A 22,050-nucleotide genomic window follows, 5' to 3' on the forward strand; every position below is an offset into this window, starting at 1 on the left:
ACCTCAAAAGACTCGAACACACCGATTCCCAAACCGAGAGATGTTGGGGTCAAAAGAAGCAGTAAATGGGCACTCACTTCTCTGAGACTGCACCCTGTACCAGCACCAAGGCCCAGGTGGAGCCTGGCCCTCCCCTTGCCCTGCTGGTCTCTAGGTCTCTCTCTCACTGACTCTCAAAGCCTGGCCTCGACCATGCAATGTCTCCACTGCTGAACTGCAGCTTGTCTGAGCCCAGCCCTGGAACGACCTGGCTTCCAGCATCAGCCACCTCAAGACAGTCAACCTGTGCTTCCACTACTTCCTGGTTATGGTCCATGAGCTGAAGCAGCTCAGGTGAAGTAATGGACTGCTGAGTACATAAAATAACAACATTTTTACAAGGTACTTTAAAAATCACAGATTTCCATATTTATATAATGTATTATGTACATGTAAAGTTGAAGGGTTCAAAATTTATAAGGAAGAAGCATTGAATAGACTGTCGGTACTTAAAGTTGACAAGGCACTGGGACAGGATGAAATGCAAACAAGGACATTGAAGGAAGTGAGAGTAGAAGTTGCAGGGGCACTGGCCATAATCTTTCAGTCCTCTCTAGACTCAGGGGAGGTGCCAGAGGACTGGAGAATTGCAAACATTACACCCTTGTTCAAAAAAGGTTGTAAGCCCAGAAATCACAGGCCAGTCAGTTTAACTTCAGTGGTGGGCAAGATTCTAGAGACAGTTATTCAGGATAGAATTAGTGGTCACATGGGAAAATATGGGTTGATAAGGAAGAGCCAGCATGGATTTCTAAAGGAGAAATTGTGTTTAACTAACTTGGAGTTTTTTGAAGAGGTAACAGAAAAGGTGGCTGAGGGCAATGCTGTTGATGTGGTGTACATGGATTTTCAAAAGGCACTTGACACAGTGCCACACAACAGACTTGTGAGAAAAGTTATTGCTCATGGAATAAAAGGGACAGTAGCAATATGGATACAAAGTTGGCTGAAAAATAGGAAGCAGAGAGTAATGGTCAATGGATATTTTTCAGGCTGGAGGAAGGTTTGTAGTGGAGTTCCCCAGGGGTCAGTATTGGGACCCTTGCTTTTCCTGATATATATTAATGATCTAGATCTTGGTGTGCAGGGGACAATCTCAAAGTTATTAAGCTTGGGAGTGTTCTGAGCTGCAAGGAGGACGGTGTGGAACTTCAAGAGGACATAGACAATTTGGTGGAGTGGGCAGATAGGTGGCAGATGAAGTTCAATGTGGAGAAGTGTGAGGTGATGCACTTTTGTAGTAAGAACATGGACAGGCAATACAAAATAAGGGGTGAAATTTTGAAAAGGGTGCAGGAGCATAAAGACCTGGGTGTATATGTGCATAGATCATTGAAGGTGGCAGGACAGGTGGAGTGATCAATTAATAAAGCATAAAGTATCCTGGGCTTTATTAATAGGGGCATAGAGTACAAGAGGAGAGAGGTTATGCTGAATTTATAAGACACTTGTTAGACCACAGCTGGAGTATTGTGTACAGTTCTAGGCACCACATTATAGGAAGGATGTGAACACATGGGAGAGTGTGCAGAAGAGATTTACAAGAATGGTTCCAGCGATGAGAAACTTTAGCTATGAGGATAGATTGGAGAGGTTGGGACTGTTCTCCTTGAAGAGAAGGTGACTGAGAGATTTGATAGAGATGCTCAAAATTATGAGGGGGCTGGACAGAGTAGATAGGGAGAAACTGTTCCCACTCGTAAAAGGATCAAGGACGAGAGGGCACAGATTTAAAGTGATTTGCAAAAACATGACTTGAGAAAAAACATTTTCACACAATGAGTGGTGCGGGTCTGGAATGTGCTGCCTGGAAGTGTGGTGGAGGCAAGTTCAATCGAGGCATTCAAGGGGGCATTAGATGATTATTTGAATAGAAACAATGTGCAGGGGTAGGGGGAAATAGCAGGGCAACGGCACTAGGTCATAATGCCCATTTGGAGAGCCAGTGCAGACACAACGGCCTCCTTCTGTACTGTTAAAATTCTATGATTTTATGATTATGTTGACCTATAATATGCAATTTTATTATATACTGAATGTTACTATACAGCTTTTTTGCTGTTTTGTTTTTGTTGGTGTTGGGACCACATTAATTTTCAAGTGTTATAACCAAGTTGTATTGGAAAATAATTGAGGAAGTGCTGCTCTAACAGACCCATCAAACACAGTTTCCCTTTCATAAACAAAAACAGAAAATGCTGGAAAAACTCAGCAGGTCAAACAGCATCTGTAGACCATTCGTATGACTCTTCTTCAAGCTAAAGAGAAGTAAAATGTAATGAAATTTATAGTGTTTAAGAGGGGTTGGAGCAGGTGAAGCTGGATAGAAGGCCAGTGATAGGTGGGGGCAAAGGAGAGATTGCCAGAGATGTCATGGATAATCACAGCAACTCCAGCATCTGCAGAATTTTGCTTTTCCCTTTCATAAAACTGTTAACTCTGCCTAATCATAGTAATTTTACAAGTGCTCTCTTACCATGCCATTAATAATCCCATGGGTTCTGCTGGAGTTAAAGTTTGAATGTATTGTAGCGCCTTTCACATTCACACACAACAGCAAAAAATTGGGAAATATAAGGTATTAGAAAGGCCGGCTGTACTTAAAATTTCGTAAGTCATCAGGACAGGATCGGGGGAAAGTTGCAACTTCCACACTTATTTCCCCCAGTATCCTTTTTATCCATTTTAAAAAAAGATTATTTTAATTTTTATTCATTGTTTTATCTCCACCTTTTATCCTATTTTCAAACTTTTTTCTCCACCACCGCCCCCCCCCCCCCCCTCCCCCCAGCCCACCCCAACTAGGACCATCTGTCACTTGTTCATGTTGTTCTTTCCAGAGTGCTTACCCTTGTCCTGCTATTATTACATTCTGCTTTCTGACCTTAACGCCACCATCAGCACCTCCTCTAGACAGTACCCCTATCGTTAACACCCCTTTGTCCATGACAGCTCTGGCAATCTCTCCTTTGCCTCCACCTATCACTGGACTTCTTATCCAGCTTCACCCACTCCACCCACCTCAGCCAATACAAATTTTACATTTTACTTCTCTTTAGCTCTGAAGAGGAGTCATACGGACTCGAAACGTTAACTCTTTTTTTTCACTCCACAGATGCTGTTAGACCTGCTGAGTTTTTCCAGCACGGACCATCGTTTTCCAACGCTCCTTAGGTAGAGGTGGTGCCAGAGGACTGGAAAACTTCAAATGCTCATGGAAGGGTGTAAGGAAGAGGGCATGGGAAGGCTGGTGGAATGGCAGATACATGGCAGGTGAAATTTAATGTCGAGAAGTACGAAATGATATATTTTAGCAAAAAGAACAAGGAAAGGCAATTTAAAATAAAGAGTACAATTCGAATATGTGTTCGGGAGCAGAGGGACACAGGGCGTATGTGCGTAAGTCATTGAAAGTGGCAGAGCAGGCTGAGAGCAGTTAAATCATATAGTATCCTGGGCTTCATCAACAGAAGTATGGAGTACAAAAGCAAGGAATTTATGTTAAATATAAATGCAGGAGTAGGCTACTCAGCCCCTTGAGCCTGCTCTGCCATTCAATAAGATCATGGCTGATCTGATTGTAACCTCAACCCCGCATTCCTGCCAACCCCCAATAACCTTTCACCCCTTGTTAATCAAGAATCTATCCAGCTCTGTCTTGAAAATACTCAAAGACTGATTGTTTTCAGGGAGAGAGTTCAAGCATAGAAACTAGGAGCAGGAGTAGGCCATTCGGCCCTTCGAGCCTGCTCCACCATTCAGTATGATCGTGGCTGATCCTCTAGCTCAACACCATATTCCCGCTTTCTCTCCATACCCCTTGATGCCCCTAATATCTAAAAATGTATCAATTTCTTTCTTGAATATACTCAGTGACCCAGCCTCCACAGCTTCTGTGGTAGAGAATTCCACAGGTTGACCACCCTCTGAGGGAAGAGGTTTTTCCTCATCTCAGGCCTAAATGGCCTGCCCTGTATTCTGAGACTGTGGCCCCTGGTTCTAGACACCCCAGCCAGGGGAACCATCCACCCTGCATCCAGTCTGTCTATCCCTGTTAGAATTATATACATTTCAATCAAATCCCCTCTCATTCTTCTAAACTCTAGTGAATACAGGCTTAGTCGACCCAATCTCTCCTCATACAACAGTCCTGCCACCCCTGGTATCAGCCTAGTGAACCTTCGCTGAACTCCTTCTACAGCAAGTATATCCTTGCTTAGGTAGGGAGACCAAATCTGCACGCAATAGTCCAGGTGTGGTCTCACCAAGGCCCTGTATAACTGCAGTAAGACATCCCTACTTCTGAACTCAACTCCTCTTGCAATGAAGACCAACATACCAGTTACCTTCCTAATTGTTTGCTGCACCTGCCTGTTTACTTTCACTGACTGGTGTACAAGGACACCCAGATCCCTTTGTACATCCACATTTCCCAATATATCACCATTTAAATAATACTCTGCCTTTCTGTTTTTCACACTGAAGCGTATAACTTCACATTTATCCATGTTATACTGCATCTGCCATGTGTTTGCCCACACACACACACAACTTACCCATTCTACTAGTTACATCCTCAAAGAACTCCAGTAGATTTGTTAAGCATGATTTCCCTTTCATAAACACATGCTGACTTTGTCTAATCCCATTAATGCTTTTCAACTGTTCTGTTATTACATCTTTCATAATAGACTAGCATTTTCCCTACTACTGATGTTAGGCTAACTGGTCTGTAATTCTGTTTTTTCTCTCCTTTTTTTTAAATAGTGGGGTTACATCGGCCACCCTCCAATCTGTAGGAACTGCTCCAGAGTCTATAGAATTTTGGAAGATGACCACCAATGCATCCAATATTTCCAGGGCCACTTCCTTTAGTACTCTGGGGTGTAGATTATCAGGCCCTGGCGATTGATCGGCCTTTAACCCCATTAATTTCTCTAGCACCATTTTTTTTACTAATACTGATTTTCTTCAATTCCTCCCTCTCACAAGACCCTTAGCTTCCTAACATTTCTGGGAAATTCTTTGTACCCTCTTTTGTGAAGATAGAACCAAAATGTGTTCAATTCTTCTGCCATTTCTTTGTTCCCCATTATAATTTTCCCTGCTTCTGATTGTAAGGGACCTATGTTTGTCTTCGCTAATCTTTTTCTCTTCACATATTTATAGAGATTTTTACAGTCAGTTTTTATGTTCCCTGCAAGTTTACTCTCATACTCCATTTTCCCCTTCTTCATCAATCTTCTTGTCCACTTTTGCTGAATTCTAAACTGCTCCCAATCCTCTGGCTTACTGCTTTTTCTGGCAATTTTATATGTCTCCTCTTTGGATCTAATACTATCCCTAATTTCTTTTGTAAGCCATGGTTGAGCCATCTTTCCTGTTTTATTTTTGCGCCAGGCAGGAATGGATAATTGCTGTAATTCATGCATACATTCCTTAAATATTAGCTATTGCCTATCCACTCTCAACCCCAATCCATCATTGCCAACTCGCACCTCATACCCTCATAGTTCCCTTTATCTAGTTTCAGATTCAACTTCTTCACTCTCCATCCTAATGAACAATTCTATCACTTTATGGTGGCTCTTCCCCAATGAAAGATTAATTAACAAGATTGTTAATTTATCCTTTCTCATTGCACAATGCCCAGACTAGGATAGCCTGCTCTCTAGCTGGTTCCTCAACATATTGGTCTAAAAAACCATCACATACACACTCCAGGAATTCCTCCTCCACATATGCAGATTAAAGTCACCCATAATTGCAGTTGTATCCTTATTACATGTGTCTCTAATTTCCAGCTTAATGCCTTCCCTTACACCTCCATTACTGTTTCAGGTCCTACAGACAACCCCCACCAATGCTTCCTGCCTCTTGGTGTTTCTTATCTCTACTCAAACAGATTCTACATCATAGATAAAAGCAAAATGCTACCGATGCTGGAAATCGGAAACAAAAACAAAAAACGCTGGAAAAACTCAGCAGGTCTAACAGCATCTGTGGAGAGAAAGGCAGAGTTAACGTTTCAAGTCCGTGTGACTCTTCTTCAGAGCTCTGAAGAGTCATACAGACTTGAAACTTAACTGTTTTCCTCTCTACACCTGCTGTTATACCTGAGCTTTTTCAATATTTTGTTTTTGTTCCACATCATGATTTTCCAAGCCAATATCCTTCCTCATTATTGCACTGATTTCTTCCTTTACTAACAACGCTACTCCACCTCCTTTCCCTATTTGTCTGTCCTTCCTAAATATTGAATATCCCCTGGATGTACAGTTCCCATTCTTGGTCACCCTGTAGCCTTGTCACCAAAGATTCACGACCCTCAGAAAGATTTCTCCTCATTTGTGTCTTAAATGGGCGACCACTTATTTTTAAACAGTGACCCTAGAAAACCTGTTCAAAACACTATTTTAGCCTCAACTGGAGTAGCGTGTCCAATTCTGGGCACCACACTTTGCTAAGGATGTGAAGGCATTAAAGAGGGTGGAGGAAACGTTTACAAGAACCATTCCAGGAATGAGAGACTTCAGTTACGTGGATAGATTGGAGAAGCTGGGGCTGTTCTTCTTGGAGAAGGCCAAGAGGAGGTTTGATGGAGGTATTCAAAATCAGGACGGGTCTGAACAGAGTACACAGGCAGCAACTGGTTCCATTGGTGGAAGGGTCAAGAACCAGAGGAGACACGTGATTGGCAAAAGCAAAGGAGACATGAGGAAAAACCTTTTTACTCAAAGTGGTTAGGACCTGCAATGCACTGCCTGAGAGTGTCGTGGAGCCAGATGTAACCGTGGCTTTCAAAAAAGAATTGGTTAATTATCTGAAGAGAAAAAATTGCAGAGCCAAAGGGAAAAATCAGGGGAGTATGACAAGGTGAGTTACTCTTGCAGAAAGCCAGCATGGATATGATTGGCTGAATGGCCTCCTTGTGTGCTTTAACCATTCTATGGTTCTCTTAATTCTATGAATTGACATTGTGTTGTTCTGGTCACCAGGAGAGTTTAGGGTCAGAGTCTCAGTAATGAAGGAAGACTGGAGAAATATGGGCTATTCAACTTGAAAAGGAGGTGCTTGTGAGGTGATCTTTTAAAGAGATACAAGAGTATGAAAAAGATTCACCTGGAATATTTGAAGAATCAACTGGATGCTGCAATGGAGAAATGGAATTGAACAAATTGTAATTATCTTGTGAAATGCATTTGGAAAGAAAGTAATGTAAAATAAATTGATTTGAAAACAACTTACGTAAAGATTAGGATAGAATGTCTAAATTTAGAAAGGGCATTGATTGATATCTGTGGTGCTGATCCTATTATAATCAATTGTCTAATCAGACTTCACCTGAAGACTACACTGTGCAACGACAAGTATTGCTTGGAACAAACATTAGTTATAAGTGAGCAACCACAGAAATAATCACCATTAATTATATTTGCTTGCGCCTAATTGTTTTCTCAAAGATTTCTTAGCCTGGTTGGTTCAAAGTGGAGAGTCTGCCTTAAGAATTAAAGAGCTTGTCTTAATATAACGCCTTTCATTCCACAAGACATTTCAAAGCTTTTCAAAGATAACAAGTCACTTCTGAAGTGAAGTCTCTGTTTTGTCAGCAAATTTGATGACTGCACAGAGTTCAATTCCATTCATGATTCCTCAGATACTGATGCAGTCTGTGTTCATATGCAGCAAGACTGGGCAATATTCAGAATTGGGCTAATAAGTGGCAAGTAACATTTGTGCCACAGAAGTGCCAGGCAACAGTCATCTCCAATAAGAGAGAATTGAACCATCTCCCCTTCACATTCCATGGCATTACTATCACTGAATCCCCCATTATCAACATCCTGGGGGGTTACCATTGACCAGAAACTGAACTGGACTAGCTATATAAATACTGCGGCCAGAAGAGCAGGTCAGAGGCTGGGAATCCTGTGGCAAATAACTCAACTCCTACTGCTCAAAGCCTGTCCACCATCTGCAAGGCACAAGTCAGGAGTGTGATGGAATACTGTCCACTTGCCTGGATGAGTGCAGATCCAACAAGACCCAAGAATCCCGTTAGATTGGCAGCTCATCCATTAACCTTCAACATCCATTCCCTCCACCACCGACGCACAGTGGCAGCAGTGTGTAACATCTACAAGAGGCACTGCAGCAACTCACCATGGCTTCTTCAACAGCATGTTGCAAGCCTGTGACCTCAACCATCCAGAAGGACAAGGGCAGCAGGTGCTTGGGAGCACTGCACCTGTACGTCCCCCTTCAAGCCACTCATTATAAGCTATATCACTTCTTTCATTATCGCCGGGTTAAAATCCTGGAACTCCCTCGCTAACAGCACTGTGGGTGTACCTACACCACATGGACTGCAGTGGCTCAAGGAGGCAATTCACCACCACCTTCTCAAGGGGCAATTAGGGATGGGCAATAAATGCTGGAGTAGCCAGTGACCCTAAATCTCAGGAATGAACATTTTCAACATGCAACGGCCAATGTACAGCAAGATCCCAGAAATAGCAATCAAGTCAATTATGGTTCATCTGTGTCGATGGTGTTGGGTGAGGGAGGATATTGACCGAGACAAGAAGTTGTGTTGGGCAAAGCCCCCCTTCCCAGCACCAGGTGCTGACAGGGCGGATACCTTCCCACCTGGCAGTTCTCCCAGTGCAACTGCCCAGAGCTGGGTACCCGGGGCTGCATACCAGATAACCGATCCCCCCCCCACCACCCACCCAACCCCCTCCCCCCGGCTCCAGGGTGTCAGTCTCCCCCCCTCCCCCCGGCTCCAGGGTGTCAGTCTCCCCCCGGGGCCCGGCCCCAGGGTGTCAGTCTCCCCCCCTCCCCCCGGCTCCAGGGTGTCAGTCTCCCCCCCTCCCCCCGGCTCCAGGGTGTCAGTCTCCCCCCCTCCCCCCGGCTCCAGGGTGTCAGTCTCCCCCCCTCCCCCCGGCTCCAGGGTGTCAGTCTCCCCCCCTCCACCCGGCCCCAGGGTGTCAGTCTCCCCCCCTCCACCCGGCTCCAGGGTGTCAGTCTCCCCCCCTCCCCAGGGTGTCAGTCTCCCCCCCTCCCCCCCTCCCCAGGGTGTCAGTCTCCCCCCCTCCCCAGGGTGTCAGTCTCCCCCCCTCCCCAGGGTGTCAGTCTCCCCCCGGGGCCCGGCTCCAGGGTGTCAGTCTCCCCCCCTCCCCAGGGTGTCAGTCTCCCCCCGGGGCCCGGCTCCAGGGTGTCAGTCTCCCCCCCTCCCCCCGGCCCCAGGGTGTCAGTCTCCCCCCCTCCCCAGGGTGTCAGTCTCCCCCCCTCCCCCCGGCTCCAGGGTGTCAGTCTCCCCCCCTCCCCCCGGCTCCAGGGTGTCAGTCTCCCCCCCTCCACCCGGCCCCAGGGTGTCAGTCTCCCCCCCTCCCCAGGGTGTCAGTCTCCCCCCCTCCCCAGGGTGTCAGTCTCCCCCCCTCCCCAGGGTGTCAGTCTCCCCCCCTCCCCAGGGTGTCAGTCTCCCCCCCTCCCCAGGGTGTCAGTCTCCCCCCCTCCCCAGGGTGTCAGTCTCCCCCCCTCCCCAGGGTGTCAGTCTCCCCCCCTCCCCAGGGTGTCAGTCTCCCCCCCTCCCCAGGGTGTCAGTCTCCCCCCCTCCCCAGGGTGTCAGTCTCCCCCCCTCCCCAGGGTGTCAGTCTCCCCCCCTCCCCAGGGTGTCAGTCTCCCCCCCTCCCCAGGGTGTCAGTCTCCCCCCCTCCCCAGGGTGTCAGTCTCCCCCCCTCCCCCCTCCCCAGGGTGTCAGTCTCCCCCCCTCCCCCCGGCTCCAGGGTGTCAGTCTCCCCCCCTCCCCAGGGTGTCAGTCTCCCCCCCTCCCCAGGGTGTCAGTCTCCCCCCCTCCCCCCGGCTCCAGGGTGTCAGTCTCCCCCCCTCCCCCCTCCCCAGGGTGTCAGTCTCCCCCCCCTCCCCAGGGTGTCAGTCTCCCCCCCTCCCCAGGGTGTCAGTCTCCCCCCCTCCCCCCTCCCCAGGGTGTCAGTCTCCCCCCCTCCCCCCTCCCCAGGGTGTCAGTCTCCCCCCCTCCCCCCGGCTCCAGGGTGTCAGTCTCCCCCCCTCCCCCCGGCTCCAGGGTGTCAGTCTCCCCCCCTCCCCCCTCCCCAGGGTGTCAGTCTCCCCCCCTCCCCAGGGTGTCAGTCTCCCCCCCTCCCCAGGGTGTCAGTCTCCCCCCCTCCCCCCTCCCCAGGGTGTCAGTCTCCCCCCCTCCCCAGGGTGTCAGTCTCCCCCCCTCCCCCCTCCCCAGGGTGTCAGTCTCCCCCCCCTCCCCAGGGTGTCAGTCTCCCCCCCTCCCCCCGGCTCCAGGGTGTCAGTCTCCCCCCCTCCCCCCGGCTCCAGGGTGTCAGTCTCCCCCCCTCCCCCCGGCTCCAGGGTGTCAGTCTCCCCCCCTCCCCCAGGCTCCAGGGTTCTCTAACCCCGGGACAGGCCCCGCTGCTGGCGCGGTTTCCACCTGGAGGCAGCCAGGCCCCTGATGATGTGGGATGAGCGGAGAGGCGGCTGGCGGTACTTACAACGACTGCCGCCGGCTCCATGCTGGTCCCGGGCCCGGGGCTTCAGGCTGGGCCTCAAACACAGGCGCAGGCCGGGGATGGGGAGGGAAGGAGGGGTGGGGGGTGGGGAGTAGAAACAGCGATAGACGTCACGGCGTAAAGTCCCTGCCTGACCTGCCGGGATCCAGTGACGTCATCGATCAGGTGGGCGTCGTCGCGCAGGACGTCATCGCGCCCCTACGACGTGCCGGAAGCGGCGATGCGAGCGCCCGGTCTCGCGCGTGCGCACGGCGTAAAGTCGGACGATGGCGGCGCGGCGCTTCCACCCTCCGCGGAGATGGAAAAGACCGGCCCCTGTCGTTGGTCGGCAGGTGGAATGTGGGAAGGAGGCTCGGGACTGCGCCGAGAGCCTGTGGAGCGGTAACAGGTATGGCGGCTTCTCTTCCCAGCCTCCCCCGCGGGTGGGACGGTCCCCTATTGGTCAGGGTCCGGCAGCAGGGCCTGTTTCACCCTCAGTGCCGCCAGCTCAGTCCCCGCGCTCGAGCCCCAGGGCCGCGCCGAAATGTGGGCCTCACCGGCCGCCCTGAGCTGGCCCGGCCCCCGGCCCCCGGCCCCCCCATCCCCCCCATCCCTCCCCCCATCTCCCCTCCCCTCCCCCCATCTCCCATCCCCTCTCCCCATCTCCCCTCCCCTCCCCCCATCTCCCCATCCCCCCTCCCCCCCATCTCCCCTCCCCTCCCCCCATCTCCCCATCCCCCCTCCCCCCATCTCCCATCCCCTCCCCCCATCTCCCCATCCCCCTCCCCCATCTCACCATCCCCCCTCTCCCCAACTCCCCTCCCCTCCCCCATCTCCCCTCCCCTCCCCCCATCTCCCCTCCCCCCCATCTCCCCTCCCCCCCATCTCCCCACCCCCCATCTCCCCATCCCCCCATCTCCCCTCCCCCCCATCTCCCCATCCCCCTCCCCCCCATCTCCCCACCCCCCCATCTCCCCACCCCCCCATCTCCCCACCCCCCCATCTCCCCTCCCCCCCATCTCCCCACCCCCCCATCTCCCCACCCCCCCATCTCCCCACCCCCCCATCTCCCCACCCCCCCATCTCCCCTCCCCCCCATCTCCCCACCCCCCCATCTCCCCACCCCCCCATCTCCCCATCCCCCCATCTCCCCATCCCCCCATCTCCCCTCCCCCCTCCCCCCCATCTCCCCACCCCCCCATCTCCCCACCCCCCCATCTCCCCACCCCCCCATCTCCCCATCCCCCTCCCCCCCATCTCCCCACCCCCCCATCTCCCCTCCCCCCCATCTCCCCACCCCCCCATCTCCCCTCCCCCCCATCTCCCCATCTCCCCTCCCCCCCATCTCCCCATCCCCCCTCCCCCCCATCTCCCCATCCCCCTCCCCCCCATCTCCCCATCCCCCTCCCCCCCATCTCCCCACCCTCCCCATCTCCCCACCCTCCCCATCTCCCCACCCCCCCATCTCCCCACCCCCCCATCTCCCCTCCCCCCCATCTCCCCTCCCCCCCATCTCCCCTCCCCCCCATCTCCCCATCTCCCCTCCCCCCCATCTCCCCACCCCCCCATCTCCCCTCCCCCCATCCCCCTCCCCCCATCCCCCTCCCCCCCATCCCCCTCCCCCCCATCTCCCCTCCCCCCCATCTCCCCTCCCCCCCATCTCCCCATCTCCCCTCCCCCCCATCTCCCCATCCCCCTCCCCCCCATCTCCCCGCCACCCCATCTCCCCTCCCCCCCATCTCCCCTCCCCCCCATCCCCCTCCCCCCCCCATCTCCCCTCCCCTCCCCCCCATCTCCCCTCCCCCCCATCTCCCCTCCCCCCCATCTCCCCTCCCCCCCATCTCCCCTCCCCCCATCTCCCCATCCCCCTCCCCCCCATCTCCCCTCCCCTCCCCCCATCTCCCCTCCCCCCATCTCCCCATCCCCCTCCCCCCATCTCCCCTCCCCTCCCCCCATCCCCCTCCCCCCCATCTCCCCTCCCCTCCCCCCATCCCCCCCATCTCCCCCATCCCCCCTCCCCCCCATCTCCCATCTCCCGGCCCCCCCATCTCCCCTCCCCCCCCATCTCCCATCTCCCCTCCCCCCCCATCTCCCCTCCCCCCCATCTCCCCTCCCCCCCCATCTCCCATCCCCCGGCCCCCCCATCTCCCATCCCCCGGCCCCCCCATCCCCCGGCCCCCCCATCTCCCATCCCCCGGCCCCCCCATCTCCCATCCCCCGGCCCCCCCCATCTCCCATCCCCCGGCCCCCCCATCTCCCATCCCCCGGCCCCCCCATCTCCCATCCCCCGGCCCCCCCCATCTCCCATCCCGCGGCCCCCCCCATCTCCCATCCCGCGGCCCCCCCATCTCCCCTCCCCCCATCTCCCCTCCCCCCATCTCCCCTCCCCCGGCCCCCCCATCTCCCCTCCCCTCCTCCCATCTCCCCTCCCCCCATCTCCCATCCCCCCATCTCCCATCCCCCGGCCCCCCATCTCCCCTCCCCTCCCCCCATCCCCCCATTCCCCATCTCCCATCCCCCCGGCCCCCCCCATCTCCCCCCCCCCCCAATCTCCACCCCCCCCCCCCCCGGAGACCCGGAAGCCTCTCCCACTGCGCTCACTCTTTGAAATGCTGCAACCTCCCAAACATCAGCCCCGGAGAATTATCCCGGGAGGAAGGAGAACAACAACCTGGAGAAACTCAGCAGCTCTGACAGCGGCTGTGGAGCCAGAGAAGCAAAGTTAACGTTCCCAGCGCCACTCACCCTCCTTCAGAGCTTCCATTCAGACACTTGGGAGGCTGGGAAGATGAAGAGATGATCTGAGAGGTGTTCAAAATCAGGAAAAGTTTAGATAAATAGAGAGAAGCTGTTTTCAGTGGCTGAAGGTTTGATAATGTGAGGACCCAGACCCTAAAGAACCAGAGGGGTGATATGGAGACCTTTTTATGTATGGTTAAGATTTGGGTATGGATTCAATAACAGCCCTTTTTATTATTCTTTCATGGGATATGGGTGTCACTGGCAAGACCAGTATTTACTGCCCGTCCCTCATTGCCCTTGAACTGAGTTGCTTGCTGAGCCATTTCAGACTCAACCATATTGATGTGGATCTGGAGTCACATGTGGGCCAGACCAGGTAAGATTTCCTTCTGTAAAGGACATTGGTGAACAGATGGGTTTTTACAACAGTTGATGAGTTTCATGGTCACTATTACTGAGATTAGCTTTATAGTCCAGATTTATTAATTGAATTTAAATTCCACTAGTTGCCATGGTGGAATTTGAAACTGTGCTCCCCAGAGCATTAGTTTGGGCCTCCTGATTACTGCTCTGGTGACATTACAATTACCCCACCATCTCCCTGATCATCGGGGAGTCAGGAGTGTGATGGAATACTCTCCACTTGCTTGGATCAGTGCAGCTCCCTAAACGCTCAAGAAGCTCGATACCATCCAGGATAAAGCAGTCTACTTGATTGGCACCCCATCCACAAACATTCACACCCTCCACCACTGATGCATTGTGGCAGCAGTGTGTTTCATCTACAAGATGCACTGCAGGAACTCATCAAGGTTCCTTCGATGGTACCTTCCAAACCCACAACTGCCAACATCTCAGGAAAGAATGAAAAAAAATCGCCCCCTGGAGCCTACAAATGCACAAGGGAGGGTACAGAGATCTATAAGGATGATATTGGAAATGTGTGGGTGTATACATATCAGGAAAGAATTGACAGGCTGTGTCTCTTTTCTCTTGAAAAAGAAGGCTGAGGGATGACCTGAGGGGTGTCTTAAAAATTATGGAAGATTTTGATTGAGTGGATCCAGAGAGAATGTGTTTTTTCTTACAGAGAAGAGCATTTCTAGAGTCCATTAATGTAAGATTGTTTTGGCATTCTTCCATTTACAAGAGATGATGGACAGTGTCACAAGGCTATGCCCCTTTATTTTTTTTGAAAATATGATTTTTCAACTTTCAACTGACTGGAAATTTTGCAATTTGAACTGAGACAGAGTAAACCACTTAAAAATGCAAGGCCACATTCCAAGCTGAAAGTGAGAAACCAACAAATCACCCTCGGGAGTGTGAAGAGAGAGACATTTTCTATAAGCCTGTCACCATCAAAACCCAAAACTGTCTAAGGATATTGAAACAATGGCTTCCACAGACAGCCACATCCAAAACATCTTGGAAATACACAATGGGTGAAGTACTTCCAGGCAAAGCTGCTCAGCCACAAGGGAGAGATTGCAAGTGACACAGGCAGTGTCAAGAAAGCCTTCAGCAAAGGAAACAAGCTGATGGCTGCTATCTCCCTTCCTCTCTTTTGGAATAAGTGTTTCACCTGGTTCGAGAAGCCAGCTCGACCAGAAACCTACCACCGAACCAAGACCCCATAATAATTGCAGCATCTTCTACATCTGACCACATCCAAGAAACCAGCTAACCTGAATCCACTACAATATTTAAAATCAACGCCTCAAGAACGATCATATTAACTACATATTGTATCCCTTATTTCATATGTACATGCTGTCACGTTTTTATTATTTTTCTTGGGTTCAGCGGTTAATAAATTTGCTCTCTTTGACTCAAGAAAACCTTGTTTGATTGGCTCCTTATTGCTCGCAACTTAAACAGTTAAATACATTCTCATTAGGAAAGGGCATATTCTTGTGATGAAGAAACTTAAACCTTTTTTTGTGGCCAGTTGAGGAGGTTGAATAGAGGGCAACCAGTTCATGGTTTTGTGAAAGGGAAATTATGTTTAACCAATTTTCTGGAGTTCTTTGAAGGAATCACATGTGCTGTGGATACAGGGGAACCAGTGGATGCACTGTACTTAGACTTAGACAGAAGGCACTTGATAAAGTGCCACATCAAAAGTTTTTTCAGAAAGTAAAAGCTCATGGTGTAAGGGGCAACATATTGGCATGGATAGAAGATTGGTTAGCTAACAGGAAGCAGAGGGTTGGCATAAATGGGTCTTTTTCTGGTTGGCAGGATGTGACAAGTGGTGTGCCCACAGGGATCAGTGCTGGGGCCTCAACTTTTTACAGTTTATATAATTGACTTGGGTGAAAGGGCTGAAGGAATGGTGGCTAAATTTGCTGATGACACAAAGCTAGGTAGGACAGTAAATTATAAAGAGGACATAAGGTTACAAAGTGGCATCGATAGGTTAAGTGAGTGAGCAAAGATCTGGAGTATAATCTGGGCAAATGTGAAATCATTCATTTTGGCAAGAAGAATAAAAAAGAAGCATATTATCTAAATGGTGAGAGATTTTATTTTTGTTTGCTCATGGGATGTGGGCATCGCTGACTAGACCAGTGTTTATTGCCCATCCCCAATTGTAGAGCTCTGAGGCTCAGAGCGATCTGGGTATCCTCGTGCATGAATCACAAAAGGTTAGTATGCAGGTACAGAAGGTAATTAGGAAAGCTAATAGAATGTTATCATTTATTGAGAGTGGAATTGATTACAAAAATAGGGAGGTTATGCTTCAGTTGTACAGAGCATTGGTGAGCCCACACCTGGAGTATTGTGTACAATACTGGTTCCTTATTTAAAGAAAGATGTAAATGCGTTAGCAGTTCAGAGAAGATTTACTAGACTAATAACCAGGAATGGGTGGATTATTTAATGAGGAAAGGCTGGACAAGCTAGGCTTATATTCACTGGAATGTAGAAGAGTAAGAGGTAATTTAATTGAAACTTTTAAGATCCTAAGGGATCTTGACAGGGAGGATGTGGAAAGGATGTTTCCTCTTGTGGGAGAATCTAGGACTAGGGGTTACTGTTTAAAATAAGGGGTGGCTCATTTAAGACAGAGGTAAGGAGAAATTTTTTTCTGAGAGTAGTGAGTTTTTGGAAATCTCTTTAAAAGGCGGTGGAAGCAGAGTCTTTGAATATTTTTAAGACAGCTAGATAGATTCTTGATTAACAAGTGGGTGAAAGGTTATTGGGTTAGGCAGGAATGTGAGGCTGAGGTTACATTCAGATCAGCCATGATCTTATTGAATGGTGGAGCAGGCTCGAGTGGCCTAATCCTGCTCCTAACTCGTATGTCCTCACCAGGCCGTAAGAACAGGCAGCAAATAATCCATTTAGGTGGGCTGTCTTCATTTGCTGAACCTTTGCTGCCTTCAGAGGCAGGTTCCGCCACAAGTGCCGCACCTGAAGCTGCTATGTGACCTTCTGGGTTGTATTCGGCATTGGCACCTGTTGCCAAGCCAATGTAGCCTCTGGTCATTGTGATGGTGCACGCCAGCCCACAGGAGGCAATACCATTTTCCTCTGTTGTCAGCTAGTGACTCCCAGGTGTGATAGTCGATGTTTAGAGCCTGCATTTTGCGCTCACAGGCTCTTCCTCAAAAGGTAGTGGAAGCAAAGTCTTTGAATATTTTTAAGGTAGAGCTGGATAGATTCTTGATTAACTAGGGGGTGAAGGGTTATTGGGGGTAGGCAGGAATGTGGGGTTGAGGTTACAATCAGATCAGCCATGATCTTATTCAATGGTGGAGCGTTCCCACCTCCACTAGTCAGGGAGAATAAGTTACAGCCATGGGCGAGACAGTCCATGAGCCTTTCTAGTTGACATCCACAGCATCAGTTTGAGGAGTTCTATAATGGTCATACTGAAAAGATAGTCACCAAGAAATCCAATAGGGAGTTTTTTTAAATTCATGTGCGTTGACTAGGCCAGCATTTATTGCCCACCTCTAATTGCCCTGTTCAGCAATGGGCCTGGAGTCACATGTAGGCTAGACCAGGTAATGACAGCAGATTTTCTTCCTTTAAGGGCATTAGTGAACCAGATAGGTTTTCATGGTTGTCATCATCAGACTTTTAATTATAGATTTTTTAAAAAAATCAAATTCCACCATGGTGGGATTCAAATCCAGGTTCCCAAAGCATTACCATGGGTTATCAGGATTACCAGTCCAGTGGCAAGACCACTACACCATCACCTCCCTGTGGAATGAAGCTTCTTTACCTACAAAGCAGTGACAATGTGGAACTTGCTACTACAGGTTAAAGCAAATAGTGCAGAGGGAACTAAGAGGAATCAGGACAAGCATATGAGGGAGAAGAGAATTGAGGGTTTCAATGATAGATTTAGTTGAGGAAAGACAGGAGGAGGCTCGAGTGGAGCATAAACACCAGCATGGACTGGCTGGGCCGAATGCAAAAGCACAGGAAATAGGAGTAGGAATAGCCCATTAGGCCCATCAAGTCTGCTGCCCCATTCAATATGGCCATGGCTGATCTTGAGCTTCAACTCCACTTTCCTGCCCATTCCCCGCACCCCTTGATTCCCTGAGAGACCAAACATCTGAAAATCCCAAATATTCCCCATGTAACCTTCTGTGAAATAGAACTGGATAAATAATTTAAGGAGAAAAAATTACGAGGATATGACGAAAAGCAGCGGAGACTTGATAGGTTTAGTGGCCTCCTTCTGTGCTATAATATTCTGTAATGATATATACTTCTGAAGTATATGCATACAAACATAAGAATTAGGAGCAGGAGTAGGCCGCTCAGTCCATTGAGCCTGCTTTTTCTAATTCTTTCTCGGGATGTGGGCTTTGCTGCATGGGCCATTATTGTCCATCCCTAGTTGCTCTTGAGAAGGTGGTGGAAATGCTCCACCATTGAATAAGATCATGGCTGATCTGATTGTAACCTCAACCCCACATTCCTGCCGACCCCCAATAACCCTTCACCCCCTTGTTAATCAAGAATCTATCTACCTCTACCTTAAAAATATCCAGACTTTGCTTCCACTACCTTTTGAGGAAGAGAGTTCTAAAGACCTGCATCCCTCTGAGTGAAAAAATGTGCAATGCAGGAAATGCAGCATGAAATCCGCATACAGTAAACTCCATCAAACAGTGTGATAATGAACAGATAATCTATTTTTAGTGACGTTGGTTGAGTGATCAATATTGTCCAGGACACCGAGGAAAACTCTTGTCCTTATGGGATCCCTTCCATTCACCTAAGATACCAGACAAGGCCTCAGTTTTAGTATCTCACCCAAAATATGGCACTTCCAACAGTACAGCATTCCCCCATTCCTGCTTCTCTGAAAGTGCATCATTCCCTCACAACAGCACTGGGAATGCCCTTCTGACTGAGAGAGGAGATTGCTCCCAATTGAAACAAAGGCCCAGATTGTTGATCTTGCATTGGTGCACAGAGACCGGTTCTATGACAAGTAACGTTCACACTACACAAGTGCCAGGCAATGACCATCTCCAACAAAAGAGGACCAAACCATCGCCCCTTGACATTCAATGGCATTACCATCACTGAATCCCCCATCATCAACGTCCTGGGGGTTACCATTGACCAGAAACTCAACTGGGCTAGCCATATAAATACTGTGGCTACAAGAGCAGGTCAGAGGCTAGGAATCCTGCAGCAAGTAACTCACCTCCTGACTCCCCAAAGCCTGTCCACAATCTACAAGGCACAAGTCAGGAGTGTGACAGAGTACTCTCCAATTGCCTGGATGAGTGTAGCTCCCACAACACTCAAGAAGCTGGACATCATCTAGGACAAAGCAGCCCGCATGATCGGCATCCCTTCCACAAACATTCACTCCCTCCATCACCGACGCACAGTAGCAGCAGTGTGTACCATCTACAAGAGGCACTGCAGGAACTTATCATGGCTCCTTCAACAGCACCTTCCACACCCACGACCGCTACCATCTAGAAGGACAAGGGTGGCAGGTACATGGGAACACACCACCCAGAAATTCCCCTCCAAGCTACTCACCATCCTGACTTGGAAATATTTCACCGTTCCTTCAAAATCCTGGAACTCCCTTCCTAACAGCACTGTGGGTGTACCCAAACCACATGGACTGCAGCAGTTCAAGAATGCAATACGTAACCACCTTCTCAGGGGCCAGCTCGGCCTCCTCCAGAAGTCCCCAGCATCACAGATGCCAACATTCAGTCCATTCAATTCATTCCGTGATATCAAGAAACAGCTGAAGGCACTGGACACTGCAAAGGCTGTGGATGGGCCCTGACAATATTCCAGCAATTGAACTGAAGACTTATGCTCCAGAACTTGCCATGCCCCTAACCAAGCTGTTCCAGTACAGCTACAACACTGGCATCTACCTGGCTCTGTTGAAAATTGCTCAGGTATGTCTTGTACACCAAAAAACAGGACAAAAAGAACCCAGCCAATTACTGTTCCACCGGTCTACTCTTGACAATCAGTAAAGTAATGGAAGGGGTCATCATCAGTGCTATCAATAGCCTGCTTACTGACAACCAATTTGGGCTCTGCAAGGGCCACTCAGCTCCTGACCTCATTACAGCCTTGGTTCAAACATGGACAAAAGAGCTGAACTCCTGAGGTGAGATGAGAGTGACTGCCCTTGACATCAAGGCTGCATTTGACCGATTGTGGCATCAAGGAGCTTGAGCAAGTCTAGAGTCAATGGGAATCCGCTGGTTGGAGTCATATCTAGCACAAAGGAAGATGGTTGTGGTTGCTGGAGGTCAGTCACCTCAGCTCCAGGACATCACTGCAGGAGTACCTCAGGGTAGTGTCCTCGGCCCAACCATCTTCAGCTGCTTCATCGATGACCTTCCTTCCATCATAAGGTCAGAAGTGGGGATGTTCACTGATGATTGCACAAGGTTCATCACCATTCACGACTCCTCAGATACTGAAGCAGTCCATGTCCAAATGCAGCAAGACCTGGACAATATCCAGGCTTGGGCTGACAAGTGGCAAGTAACATTTGCACCACACAAGTCCCAGGCAATGACCATCCCCAACAAGAGCGAATCTAACCATCGCCCCTTGATGTTCAATGGCATTACCATCACTGAATCCCCCACTATCAACATCCTGGGGGTTACCATGGACCAGAAACTGAACTGGACTAGCCATATAAATACTGTGGCTATAAGAGCAGGACAGAGGCTAGGAATCCTGCAATGAGTAACTCACCTCCTGACTACCCAAAGCCTGTCCACCATCTGCAAGGCACAAGTCAGGAGCGTGATGGAATACTCCCCACTTGCCTGGCTGAGTGCAGCTCCCACAACTCTCAAGAAGCTTGACATCATCCAGGACAAAGCAGCCCGCTTGATTGTCACCACATCCACAAACATTCGCTCCCTCCACCACCGACACACAGTAGCAGCAGTGTGTACCATCTACAAGATGCACTGCAGAAACTCACCGAGGACCTTAGACAGCACCTTCCAAACCCACGACTGCTACCACCTAGAAGGACAAGGGCAGCAGATAGATGGGAACACCACCACCTGGAAGTTCCCCTCCAAGTCACTCACCATCCTGACTGGGAAATATATTGCCGTTCCTTCACTGTCACTGGGTCAAAATTCTGCGACTGCTCCCTAACAGCACTGTGGGTGTACCTACACCACATGGACTGCAGCGGTTCAAGAAGGCAGCTCACCACCATCTTCTCAAGGGAAATTAGGGACGGGCAATAAATGCTGGCTCAGCCAGCGAAGCCCACATCCTGTGAATGAATTAAAAAAAGCACAGAGTGGGGATGAAACTTGCACCTTTCAGTCCCGTATTGGTCAGTTCCGAGCTGTCTGCCAGACACCAATGCCCTGGTGGAGAAAAGTCAAAATTGTTCAGAGAGTTAAGCTGCAGTTGTGAGAGCAGCAGTGCAACTGATTTATTTCTGGTGTTTGCTATATTTTGTGTCTCAATGTTGCTAAGCGAGTGACTGAGTCACTGGTGAGAGGGAGGCAACAAGGGTAATGAGTGTCCTAACAGGTTTGAAGGAGATTGCAGAACCTCAGCTTCTGTGTTTGTACAGCTCAGACTAGCTGCCGGTAGCTATTATGGATCACTAAAGGTAGAATCATTTCTTCAATAAACAAATAAAGCATACGGAAATAATTCCAGATTATGAGGACTGAATAAACAAAGGAGATGTTCAACTCATCATCAGTTTCACAGAAAGAAAAAATTTTTATATAAAAAAACATTTATATAGCACTCTTTCCATCCTCAAGCTATCTGAAAGTATTTTACAGCCAACGAAGTACTTTTAAAGTGCACCCACTATTACATAGGTAAATGTTACACACAATTTAAACACAGTAAGCTCCCACAAATAACAGTAACACGGAAGAGCAATTTATCTGTTTTACTGATGTTGGTTGAGAGAGGAATGTTCTGGGAGAAATCCCCTTTTTATTAGCTTAATGTTGTGGAACCTTTAATGTTCATTCGGACAGGTAGAGCATCAATTTAGCATCTGATTTGAAAGCGGGCAGCTCAGACAGTGCGGCACTCCCTCAGCGTTGCACTGAGGTGACAGCCAAGATTGTGTACATGTGGCAGCATTGGCTGGGGGTGCCCTGGGGAGTGTGGCAGCATTTCTGGTTAATAGAAATGAGGAGAATTTTCTGATTAATGGGGACAGGGAGGAGTTGCCACTTTTTTGAACCCAGCTTTGCAATTCTGATGATCCCAATCCTAATGA

General features: G+C 49.7%; 1 protein-coding gene across 5 annotated transcripts in view; it reads right to left on the reverse strand.

The window, feature by feature from the left end:
• The window catches only part of tmub1 (transmembrane and ubiquitin-like domain containing 1), a 45,811-nt gene extending 35,142 nt beyond the window's left edge, over positions 1–10,669 (reverse strand). For 2 of the 5 annotated variants that reach the window (XM_041189056.1, XM_041189053.1), the window contains exons 1-2: positions 10,560–10,631; positions 7,162–7,189 (exon numbers count right to left, since the gene is read on the reverse strand). The gene's annotated coding sequence lies outside the window, so the exon portion shown is untranslated. Of the gene's footprint in view, positions 1–7,161; positions 7,190–10,559 lie in introns of all 5 variants that reach the window. The other 3 variants (XM_041189057.1, XM_041189055.1, XM_041189054.1) reach the window with 2 other exon arrangements.
• Positions 10,670–22,050: the final 11,381 nt, after the last annotated feature.

This window comes from Carcharodon carcharias, chromosome 6, assembly GCF_017639515.1.
Source record: "Carcharodon carcharias isolate sCarCar2 chromosome 6, sCarCar2.pri, whole genome shotgun sequence".
Lineage (NCBI taxonomy): Eukaryota > Metazoa > Chordata > Chondrichthyes > Lamniformes > Lamnidae > Carcharodon > Carcharodon carcharias.